Genomic DNA, 13067 nt, shown 5'->3' on the forward strand with positions numbered 1-13067 from the left:
ACAGTCATCAATGTACCGAAAAAAAAGTTGTGGGAGGGGGCCTGAGTAGGACTGGAACAAGGAATGTTCTACACACCCCACAAAAAGGTAGGCATAACTGGGACACTTGCGCGTACCCATGGCCACACATTTTATTTGGAGGAAGTGAGACAAATTAAAGGAGAAATTGCTCAATAGGAGGACAAGTTCAGCCAGAGGGAGGAGAGTGGTGATGGATGGGGATTGTTTGGGCCTCTGTTCAAGGAAGAAGCGAAGAGCCTTCAGACCACCCCAGTGGGGGATGGAGGTGTAGAGGGACTGGATGTCCATGGTGAAGAGGAGGCAGTTGGGGCCAGGGAACTGGAAATTGTTGATATGACACAGGGTATCAGAGGAATTGTGAATATAGCTGGGAAGAGACTGGACAAGGGGAGAGAGCATGGAGTGAAGATAGGAAGAAATGAGTTCCACAGGGCAGGAACAGGCTGACAGGAGAGTCCTGTTAGTGGATTTTGGGTAGGAGGTAGAAGCGGGCCGTCCGAGGTTGGGAGACTATGAGGTTGGAAGCTGTGGAGAGAAGATCTCCAGAGGAGATGAGGTCAGTGACAGTCCTAGAAACAATGGCTTGATGTTCGTTGGTGGAGTCATGGTCTAGGGGGAGATAGGAAGAAGTGTTTGAGAGTTGGCGCTCAGCCTCTGCGAGGTAGAGGTCAGTATGCCAGACAACAACAGCACCACTCTTGTCGGCTGGTTTGATAACAAAGACAGGGTTGGACCTGAGGGAACAGAATGCGGCAAGTTCAGAAGTAGACAGGCTGGAGTGGGTGAGAAGAGCAGAGAAATTAAGATGGCCGATGTCACGTTGACAGTTCTCAATGAAAGGAGCAAGGGCAGGCAAGAGGCCAGAGGGAGGGGACCAGGTAGAGAGAGAATACTGGAGGCGGGTGGAAAGATCCGTTGAACGGGGGAGGACACCTGTCCAAAGAAGTGAGCACAGAGACCAAGGCGATGGAAGAAAAGTTTAGCATCGTGCCGAGCCTGACATTCAAGGAACTTATATTTGAAAAATACTGTAAGTTGCTCATCCAATCACAGGCTGGCTCCTCCCTGCATTTACTGCTGATAGGCTCATAAATAGGCAAACACAGGGAGAAACCTGTGATTAGATGACCAGCAAACAATAGGATGGTAAGTTTTGAAGATAAGTTCTGGGGTCCAGGCGAGGCAGCGGGGGGGGGCGGAGTCCAGGCGAGGCAACCAGAGGGCCGGGGTCCAGGTGAGACAACGGGAGGAGCGGGATTCAGGCTTCTGAGATAGTAACTGGAGACTTTGGGGAGTGAGAGTGTTGGGGTGAGGGGAGAGAGAGTGTGAGGAGTGAGGGGAGTGAGAGCGTGAGGGGGTGAGGAGAGTGAGAGTGTGAGGGGGTGAGGGGAGTGAGAGTATGAGGGGGTGAGGGGAGAGAGTGAGAGGGGATGAGGGGAGTGAGTGTGAGGAAGTGAGGGGAGTGAGAATGTGAGGGGGTGATGGGGGTGAGAATGCAAGGGGAGGGAGTGTGAGGGAGTGAGGGGGGTGAGAATGTGAGGGGCTGGGGGGAGAGGGAAATTCACATTAATTCCTTGGCAGTGTTAGCCTGAGGATGTGAAGCGAAGCGTGGTATAGTGTTTGTATTCCCTGCTGGCAGCTTTACATGGAATCTACAGCATGGAGATGGGCCATTTGATCCACCTCATCTATCTTGATGTTTATGTTCCACACAAGCCTCCTCCCAAACTTCTTGATCATACCTTCAGCTTCTTTCTTCCTCATGTGTTTATCAGCTTCCTTGACTGTATTTAGACTAGACTCATAGGCCAGAATTTGACAGCCTTGTTGCGGTGGGGACGGGACTGTAAAATGCGGTGAGCCATTATAAACTCCATTGACTTTGGCAGGAATGTAAAATCTCACTGCCGTAAAACTCCAGCCATAGAATGGTTACTCCACAGAAGGAGGCAATTTCGCCCATTGTCTCTGTGTCAGTTCTCTGCAACAGCAACTCAGCTAGTTCCACTCCTCTGCCTTTTCCCTGTAGTCCTGTAAAATCTTTTCTCTTCAGATTATTATCCAGTTCCCTTTTGAAAGCCACAATTGAATCTGTCTCCATCACACTCTCAGGCAGTGCATTCCAGATCCAAACCACTTGTTGCATAAAGAAGCATTTCCTCATACCGTCTCTATTTCTTTTGTCAATTACCTTAGGTTTTTCAACCTTCGATGGAAACAGTTCCTTTCCGTTTACGCTATCCAGATCCCTCATGATTTTGAACATGTCTAACAAATCTCCTCTCAACCTTCTCTTCAAAGAGAACAGCCCCAGTTTGCCGATGTATCCACATAACTGAAGTCTCTCATCCTCTGAACCATTCTCGTGAATCTTTTCTGCACCCTTTCTAAAACCTTCACATCCTTCCCATTAAGAGTGAACCAGTGTTTTATGAAGGTTCATAGCTTACTTGCTTTTGTACTCTGTGCCCCTCTTTATAAAATCCAAGATTCAGTATAAATTATTAACTGCTTTCTGAACCTGCCCTGTCACCTTCAATGATTTATGCACATTTACATCCAGGACTCCCAGCTCCTGCATTCCCTTTAGAATTGTACCCTTTATTTCATGTCACCTCTCCTTGTTCTTCTGACCGAAATATACCACTTCACACTTCCCTACATTAAGTGTCATCTGCCACATGTCTGCTCATTCCACCAGTCTGTCTGTCTCCTCTTGAAGTCTATCACTATCCTCCTCACAGTTCACAAAACTTCCAAGGCTTGCATCATCATCAAATTTTGAAATTGCGCCCTGTACTTCCTGGTCTAAGTTATAAATATAAAGAAAAGCAGCGGTCTCTCTATGTATTATCCCCCAGTCCGAAGTAGGTAAAGTTTTCTGTAATTCATGTTTTTAATAGGTTTGAATTAAATAATTAAACTGTTGCATAATGAAATTCTAGCTATGCTAAAGACTAATGATTCAAAATACCACATGGTTCAAAGTAAAATGCCTACAGGTACTAATACTTTTCACTTAAAAAGCATAGTTTTACTGATGTTTGGGGACTCAAATGATTAATACACAAGAAAACAACGGAATAGTAGCTTTAGAAATGATATGGCCAACACGTTTTCTTCGAGATCCAACACCATTGGTGATAATCATTTTTTAAAAAGTTACTCTTGCTCTCTATTGTTCAAATTTATTGCTTTGACTTTTTCTCTCTTGCTCTGATTTGACGTGCTGGACCCAAGGCCTCAACAGACAGCACAACAAACAATTTGCTCCTAGCCTTCTGCCAATGCTGAGAATATTTTGCAGTGTTGCAGGTTTACTTCCCTTACACTCAGAAGCTGCCAAATAGGAAACCAAGCAAACCTGAATCCTCACTGTCCCCTCTATATCATCAACAGGATTTGCACCCAAGCTAAAATCCAGTTAATCCATGGCATATATTAATAATCCATGATGGAGGTGCATTTGCCCACTTCTGCAATCACTCCCCTAGACACACACACACACGCACACACACACTGACAGACGCACAGATAGACAGACACTAAGATAGACGCACACACACACACACACACACACACACACACTGACGGACGCACAGATAGACAGACACACACATACCAAGATAGATGCACACACAGGGTAGAATTTTACAGCCCCTGGGGATGGGTTGAAAATTGGGGAGCCATACAATCAGGTGCCATGCCATGGGCGCCATGCCCGACACGTACTCACCCACCCCTACCTCAATTCTACCAGTTACGCGGGAGGGATCAGGAAGCCTGCTTGCTCAAGGGCCAACTGAGACCATTGAGTGGCCAATTAATGACCACTTAAGGGCCTCCTCGGCCACTGCTGGGATTTTATCCGTGGTGGGAGACGCCCACAGCATGTGTGCAGCTTGGCAGGTTTCACTGCCCAGGCTGATGGCCAACCAAAGTGGGGGCCTATCTTTACGGGAACCCTGTGCCCTTTGGAGGATTCCCCAAGGTCTTCCCACCTCCTCGTTTCCCCTTCCCACTGTTCTGTCCACTTTGGGCTGCCAAGCTCCACCAGGGTCTGCCAGTCTGGCCCCAGTGAGATCTCGGAGTTACCTTAAAGACCGGTTACATCACTGAACACCTTCTTTGGCACAGGCTCAGTCCCAGCAGTGGCCACCACTCCCAGTGGTACTGCTGGGACCAGAGAGCTGCCAACCATTTCATTCGTCAGCAGCTCTTGGAGGCGGGAATTGCTCCTCAGAAGGTTGCAGAAGGCCAACCTCAAGGCAATTAATGGCTGCAGGGCAAGCTAGCCAATCGCACCCCACCTCCATTGGAAACTACAGCCAACTGATGCACACAAACATACACACTGAAAGGTACACACACACACACACAAAGGTACATACAGTGACACACACACACACACACACACAAAGATACATACACTGACACACACACACACACGTACACATGCAAAGGTACATACACTGACACACACACACAGACACACATACACATACAAAGCTACATACACTCACGCACACACAAAGGTACATACATTGGCACACACACACACACACAAACACATAGGGCAGAACTTTTACTTCAGCGGGTGGACTCGCGTCTTACCCGCTCGAGCGTGAAATGACGCGCGATGGCGTCGGGCGAGCGTCCTGATGTCAATGAGCAGTCGCGCGATAGGTCGGCCAGTGGGCCTGCATGGGAAGCGACAGCGTGCCCATCAACAATTAGAAGGCCTATTAAGGCCATTAAAGCATTAATTAACTTAAAATTTTCGCTGCCCGTCCAACCTAACGGTCAGCAGGCAGGCAAAAAGGCCAAGCGGCCTTTGCACTTTTTAGGAAACCTCATCCACGGGAGGGATGAGGCTTCCGACAGCAAATAAAAATAAAATAAAATTTTTTTACATCTCATTCATAAAATGTCCCTGCTCATGTGACAGAGTCACATGAGGGAACATGTTTTTTAACATTTAAAAATTCTTTATTTTTGTTTTTCAGAACTCTTCATCTCCCTGAGGCAGCTCTGTGCACATGTGAGAAGCTCTCCACTCACCCTCCCCTACCCCTCCCCTTCCCCAACCCTGCACAGTCAGTGCTGAGCGCTGCAGCACGTGTTTCACGCTTAATTGGCCTGCCAGCGTGAAATCGCGGTCCAACCCCGATCGCCGGCGGTGGTCAGCTTCCCGACCACCCCCGCTCGCCCCCCTGCCGAGCCTGCCCGACAAGTGCAAAATTCTGCCCATACAAAGATACATACAGGCCTGAATTTTACCCTTCGCAGGTACGCGCGATCGGTGTGCCTGCAACCGGTTGTGAAATGGGCCACCACCCGCGATTAGCCCCCGCTGGCTGGCCAGTTAAGGCCCACCCAGCATGAAATGCGTCTTCCCAATGGTCGGGAAGGGCCGGGGGGGGGTGCTTGTTGGCCGCCGGGTCCAATGGCAACCCGTTGGGTGGTTTAAAAATGGCACAGGGAGCTCCTTGAAGGCTGCCAGGGAAGAACAAGCGAGAGTGCAGGGGAGATTTACCAGGATGTTGCCTGGGCTGGAGAGTTTTAGTTATGAGGAGAGATTGGATAGACTGGGGCTATTTTCCCTGGAGCAGAGGAGATTGAGGGGGGACATGATTGAGATGTATAAAATTATGAGGGGCATAGATAGGGTAGACAGGAAGGAACTTTTCCCCTTGGTGGAAGGGTCAATAACCAGGGGGCATAGATTTAAGATAAGGGGCAGAAGGTTTAGAGGGGATGTGAGGAAGAATTTTTTCACCCAAAGGGTGGTGGGAATCTGGAACTCACTGCCTGAAAGGGTGGTAGAGGCAGAAAACATCATAACATTTAAGAAGTATTTGGATGTGCACTTGCGATGCCATGGCATACAAGGCTATGGGCCTAGTGCTGGAAAATGGGATTAGAATAGTTAGGTACTTGTTTGACCTGTGCAGCCTTAATGGGCTGAAGGGCCTTTTTCTGTGCTGTATACCTCTATGACTCTTATATACCTTCTGTGCTCTGAAGGCCGAAGCCATGGCCTCAAATGCGCCTGGAGAAGCCAGGCAAGAGGGCAGGTTGGGTGGGTACTTGGTCCCCCCCAGTTTTTGGGCAAGTGCCTCATATTCTTCCTGGAGGAGGTGGCTGCCAGGAGGGACACCCTCGTCCCCAGAGATGGAAGGAAGACCACCGTACCTGACAAAAAGAGCTTGGGATGAGGTGGCAGCGACGTAGCCATGACGTTGTGCAGCGCACATGGGTGCAGTGCCCCAAAAGGTTTAACGAACTGCTGCGCTCGGCAAGGGTGAGTACCATGTTGGCATGGATCAGTGTGTTGAAGTGTGAAGGTGTGGCTGTCCCCCCGTGGAGCTCAGGGGTGTTAGAGTCTGGGTGCCAATTGTCAATGACCCCAGTGCTGGCCAAGGGGGTGGGCCCTGGCTGCTTGGACTGAGTGCCTTGCAGCTCGAGGGCCACGACTCAGATGTGTTTTGCAACCCGGGCGGGGTTGGCCAAGCTGCAATGGTGCTGCAGGTAGAGAGTGGACTAATCAATGCTCCTCTGTCCTTCTAGGAGAAGACGGCCTATAACAACATTGAAAGGTCGCAGACAGGCGGAGGCCCCCCAAACCTCCAAATCTGAACCAGATTCGAGCAGGACATCTTGGAGCTGGAGAGGCGCCATGTACCTCAGTCAGCCGGTCACAGAGAGGTCGGGGTGACAGGCAAAGTTAAGAGTGCAGTGCACAGAGGTGAGAGTTTTGCATGGTGCAAACATACTTGTGTAGTCTCATCATTGATGGGAGTCTCAAAACTGGAGTCCCCATTGATCATTGAAATACAATAGCACCATGATGCAGATCTCCACTGTCTCACCAGGGTGCCTGGCATGCACAGTGACAGTGTGATGACTTTAATTAATGACGTGTCAATGTTCTCCATTAGATTCACCAGTACACACTCAATCACAGGACCTCGAAGATCCACCCCTGACGCCAGAGGACCACTGGGCTTTGCGTACACCTGCGTCATACCCGCTCTCTGAACCAGGCACCTGCGCAGATACCGGCACCTCAGTGGGCATTAGATCCTTGGCTAGAAAGTCAGAGCACGGCAGTGAGGGCACTTCACACTCACTTGAGGTGCAGGTGGAGGCAGAGAGTGCCCAGGGCACTGGCAGTCGGAGGACTGCTGGAGACCAGGACGATGCCCAGTCGAAGGCAGATGATGAGCCTCTGGAGTCGTCCATTAGGTAGCAGATGCTGGATGTCCAGCGGGATGTGTGGGAGGATCTGGTGGAGATGCATGAGGGTCTGTGTACCATGGTCTCTGTTGCGGAGGAGTCCATGCAGAACATAAGCACTGTGCGACCTTGTGGCTGAGCGCACTGCCTCCTCCACTGAGAGAGTGGCAACTCTCATGGAGAGACAACTCCAGGGACAGAATCAGGGGTTCCTGAGGTTGCACTCGGACCTGCAAGCCCTCACACAGGCAATGATTTCAGGTGGTCAGTGCCAGTGTGAGAGATAGATGAGGCACCCAGTATCGCAGCTAGATGCCCGTTCATCATTGTCGAGCAGGGAGGTCCAGAGTAACCTCACATTGGCCCACGAGCTGCCTGTTGTCTCTGCAGGCTCCTCTCAGGGCACCCTGGATGATGGCAGCAGCTCCTCCGCCCCTCTGCCAGTGACTGTGGCACCTGATGAGGCTGCGATGACTGGGGAAATGCCAACCATGGCACTGGCCGCTCCCTCCCAGGCGGAGCCATCACAGGCTCCACTGGCCAGAGGACGACCACCAAGGTCATCAAGGCCAACAAGACAGAAGAGTCAGCAGGCTGCCTCCAATGCCGCTGCGAGCGAGGTGAGCGTGGGGGGCAGGGGCACCAGGCACCAAGACATAGCACGTGCAAACATATGTTTAAAGCACCAAGAGCACAAGAGGGGAATGGTCATGGGTGATCTTCTGTTCTGTAATGTTTTGTTTATGGTTGCTGGTGTGGGGATGAAGAACATAGAAGGTCGTAATAATTCGTTTGGATTGTCAAAATGACATAAATTTTGTTTTTGTCGTAATGGCCTGAATATAGTTCACCTTTTTATTTTTTTGGTACAGGTATGCCAGTATGTAATGCTGGACATGAGTGGCTCTAAACTTTATTCCACAGGCTATGAGTGGACTTTGGGTGCAAATGAAAGGGTCATTTCAGACATCCGGGATGGAGGCAGCAGCTCTGGCATGAGGTGGAAGCAGATCTTTGGCAGCCTAGCTGAAGGAACGTTGGATTAAGGCGTCCCTGGTGTCCCTGCCTCCCTGAAGGATGCAGAGGTTTGCCTCCACGCCCTCAACATTCTCCTCACCGTGCTCCTCTTCTGACTCACTACCGGATTCATCCTCTACGGGCTGTGGAGCTGCGTCAACATCCTCTTCCTCCAGTGGGCCCCGCCTTGCCAGCGCCAGATTGTGGAGGGCGCAGCATGTAAACACTCTCAGTGACACCGACTCTGAGGGGTATTGTAGTGCTCCCCCTGAACAGTCCAGGCATTGGAAGTGCATCTTGAGACCACTTATGGTCCTCTCTATAACTGACTCCTATTGTTATGCTGCTCTTGCCTCTGTTCTTGGATGGCAGAGAGGCATCATAAGCCACCTTTTCAATGGATAGCCCTTGTCACCCAGCAGCCATCCATCCAGTCGGGCTGGAGCACTGAAGAGCCTCGGCACCTGGGTGTGTCTCCTATAAGTGTCATGGGAGCTGCCAGGGTACCTTGTACAGACTTGTAGAATCTGCGTCCTGTGGTCACACACTATCTGCACGTTCATGGGGTGGAATCCCTTCCTGTTAATGAAGGCACCCGGCTGACCCGCTGGTGCCTCGATGGCCACGTGTGCAGTCGATGGCACCCAGGATACGGGGGAACTCAGCAATTGCTGCAAAGCCTCTGGCTTGCTCAGCCTGGCTGGCCTCGTCTGTACTGTAAAGAATAAAGGCCAGTACCTGCCTGAACAGAGCTTCTGTCACTAGCTTGATGCAACTGTGGACAGCTGATTGGGAGACTCCACACAGATCCCCAAATGACCCCTGGAAAGAGCCGGAGACATAGAAGTTGAGGGCCACTGTGACCATCAGCACCACTGACATGGGATGTCCACCCACACAGTTGGAGCTGATCTCAGGCCCAATCATCTGACAAATGGAGGTCACTGTCTCCCTGGAGAGGTGGAGCCTCCTTCGGCATTGCGCCTCGGACATATTGAGGTAGCTGCATCGCCGCCTGTAAACCCTGGCAGCAGGATAATGGTCTTCTGCAGCCCCTTCCACCGTGGACTACCTGCTGGCCCTCCGCCCCTTGTGCTTGTGCCTCTCCTCCCACAGGTCCCTCCCCTGGAAGCTGCACTGGGACACCTGGCCTCCTCTACCTTCTGCCCCTCACTTCCTCCTCAGAGGAGGTGCCTCCAGTAGAGACCACAACCCCCATTACCAGGATAACAGAAGGCTGTCTGATACTTGGAAGGGTGCACACAGTCAAAATCCTCCAGGGGCCTTGAAGGCATCAGTGAGTCCTGAAATGAAGCTTAGAAATGCTAAGAATGAAGCTCAGAACAGAAATGAAGCTGTCAAGTTTAAATAAGCAACCAGCAAACTATCTCCTAAACTCCTCACTACTCACACCGGCAATGCTGCTGACCCTTTTTATCCTGCCCTCGGTTGAGGTTTTGCAAAATTTCGGCTGCCCGCCTGCCAATTTTGCCCGTGCGATGAGTCCAAAATCACGTGGGCAACGTAAAATTGTGGTCAGTTGGGTTTTTAATGGCCTTAACTGGCCTTTTAATTGATGGCAGGAGCCGCTCTGATACCTGCGCGCACCCACCGACCCGAAGATTACAAGCGCACGAAATGACGTCGGGACGCTTGCCCGACATCTTGTCACACTATTTTACGCCAGATTGGGTCAGGCACGCAACCGCCCACGAAGCTTAAGTTTGTGCCCACACTGACACACACACAGACACTGACACACACACAGACACAGACACACACAAACACACACAAACACACACCACAAAGATACATACACTGACACACACACACACACACATACATACATACAAAGATAGATAACAGAACACAAACACACAATGATACATACACTGACACACAGGCACACATACATCCCAAAGAAGATACATAGGTTGACACACACACATAAAAAGATACATACACTGACACACACACACGCACACACACACACCACAACGATCCATAGGCCTCAATTTTACCCTTGGCGTGCGTGCACGATCGGTGGGCCCAGGAGCGTCTGGGAAACGGACCCCTGACTGCGATCGGCCCCCAACCGCAATTTCACACTGGCTGGCCAATTAACAGCCAGCCAGCCTGAAATGCGCACTGAAAAGCTCAGCGCCGCCAGGATTGGGGGGGGGGAATAGGGCGGGCGATGACGTAACCACGGGTGCAGGTGAGTGCTGGGAGAGAGCTCCCTGAAGGCAGACAGCTGCCTCAGGGAGGTGCAGACCTTCAAATGGTGAAACAAAGGTTTAAAAATCTTCAAAAAACTGTCCATGCATCACAATCAAGCACCTGAAAGCATACCTCTTAAAAATGCTGTCCACAGATATTCTATAATGGAGATTTCATCCCGCTCTTGGATGAGGTTTGATGAAAAATGTAAAGGCCGCCTGTTCGATTCATCTGTCCTCCAACCGTAAGGTTGGATGGGCCACGAAAACAGCTGCCTCAGGGAGCTGAAGAATTTTAAATACAGAAATAAACATCTTACAAATGATATAAACATGTCCCCTCTTGTGACTCAGTCATGTGAAGAGGAACATGAAAAAAATGATGTTAAAAACTTTTTATTTTTTTTTTAGTAACCGTTGGAAACCTCATCCTGCCTGTGGATGAAGTTTCATAAAAAATGCAAAGGCCGCCTGGCCTATTCTCCTGCCCACCAACCGAATGGTTGAGTGGGTGGTGAAAAATACAACTTAATTCATAGCCTAAGGGCCTTAATAGGCCTCTTAATTGTCGGCAGGCGCGCTGCTGCTTCTCGTGCGTGCCCATTTGGGTCGGGCGCGCGCCCGCCCGTGGGACAAAAAGTTCTGCCCACACATACACATAACACTGATAAACCCAGGATGGAATTTTACGCCAGTGGGATGTTACGGTCTTGTCAAAATGTTTAGAGTGGCTCGCCGCATTTTACAGCCTCGTCTCCTCTGCGACGGGGCCATAAAATTCCGGCCACGCACACTGACATATGCATACACCAGCACACATACATGCTGAAAGACACACAGAGATAGACACACTGACACACGCACCCACTACAAACACTGATAAACACACATACAAACGGATACACATAGGCAGACGAGATTTTTAGAATCATGCTATTCATTAGAATATGAACTTGCTTCAAACTCAAGCCAACTTCAGGATCAGGTTTTTAATCAAACCCACCATCAGAGTAAATAACACTGCACTATGTTTTTTTGGCTGGGAGTTACCATACAGAAAATTAAATTTGCAACTCAGGTATAAACAGGGCATTTGTCTGTGTTGGCTTCCTTCAGTATCTCTGCCTATAGATACATTTACATCTGTATCCCAAATGAAACAGCTACAAGAGTCACTTGGTGCAGAGCTGAAAATCAATCTGAGCTGTTTTAACACTACTCTACACACAGACTGCAAACACTCAGTAACATGCACAAAGACAGTACAGATGCCAGCATGGCAACGTCAGGCGCAATGTACATGTGCCAAGTATCTGCTGTCAGCCAGACTCAATCTCGAGATAGAGATTCAAGTTTCCGACAGAGAGACCATTTAGTCTACTGATCCTTAAGAGTCAGATTATCCCGAAGCCCAATTATACAGTTTGGGGGCAGAGGCGGCAGTTGGTGAAGAAATGCACAACACTAAAGGCCTACAGTGATTTTTAGAACTGAAGTTGCTCTGACTCATTTTTCCAGTAAACAGTGCAAATGGGAGGCTGGTTTTCCAACCAGAATCTATGATTATATTAGGACTGCAGTGATATAAACCAGGCTTGTTGCTTTGAACCACTGTAGGTGGAATAAGTGACCCTGTGCACTCAACAGCAAAAATGTTTTTTTCTTTTGTCTATGTGCATGTTCACGCATACAAACTGTTACCTTTATATTTTTTTCCTCACCAATTTTCTCACATAAGGAATGAGGAACTTCAGCCAAGAGAAGAAACTAGAGACGCTGGGATTGTTCTCCTTAGACCAGAGGTTAAGAGGAGATTTAATAGAGGTGCTAATGAGAGCTGGAGCCAGAGGACATCGATTTACGGTAATTGGCAAAAAGAACCAAAGTGGGTGATGAGGGGCGATTTCTTTTTCAACGGCAAGTTGCTATGATCCGGAATGCATAGCCTAGAGGAGTGCTGGAAGCAGATTCAGTCATAACTTTCAAGGGGAATTGGATATATATGTACTTGAAAAGTAAAAATTGGAAAGTCTATGAGGAAGGAGTGGGAATAATTAGATAATTATTTCATAGAGCTAGCATAGGAACGATGGGCTGAATGGAATTTCCTGTGCTATATGATTCTATGATTTTTCCTGAAGACGTTGGCCAGAATTTTACATCCCGCGGGCGGGCGTGCGCCTGACCTGAATGGACTTGAAATAACGCGTCCCAATGTCATCGTGCACTCGTGCGATATTTCATTCGGTGGGCGCACGCGGCAGCTGGGAGTGCGCCCACCGACAATCAAGTGGTCAATTAAGCTCATTAATGATGCAATCAACAGCGATTTTATGTGGCCCATCCACTTTTACAGTTGGCGAATGGCGAACAGGGCATTCTCCAAGGGATTCACATTTTTTGCTCAAGCTTCGATCCAGAGCGGGATGAAATCTCTGTGGGGAAATAAAATAAAAAGAGCTATCTGGGTACTGTTTTTTTAATGAGGTATGTTCTCAGGTGCTTGACTGTGTTGTATGACACATTTTGCAGCATTTTTGTTGTGTCCTGTTGAGCCTGTGAAGGTCTGCA

This window comes from Cetorhinus maximus, chromosome 4 (assembly GCF_964194155.1).
Source record: "Cetorhinus maximus chromosome 4, sCetMax3.hap1.1, whole genome shotgun sequence".
Classification (NCBI taxonomy): domain Eukaryota; kingdom Metazoa; phylum Chordata; class Chondrichthyes; order Lamniformes; family Cetorhinidae; genus Cetorhinus; species Cetorhinus maximus.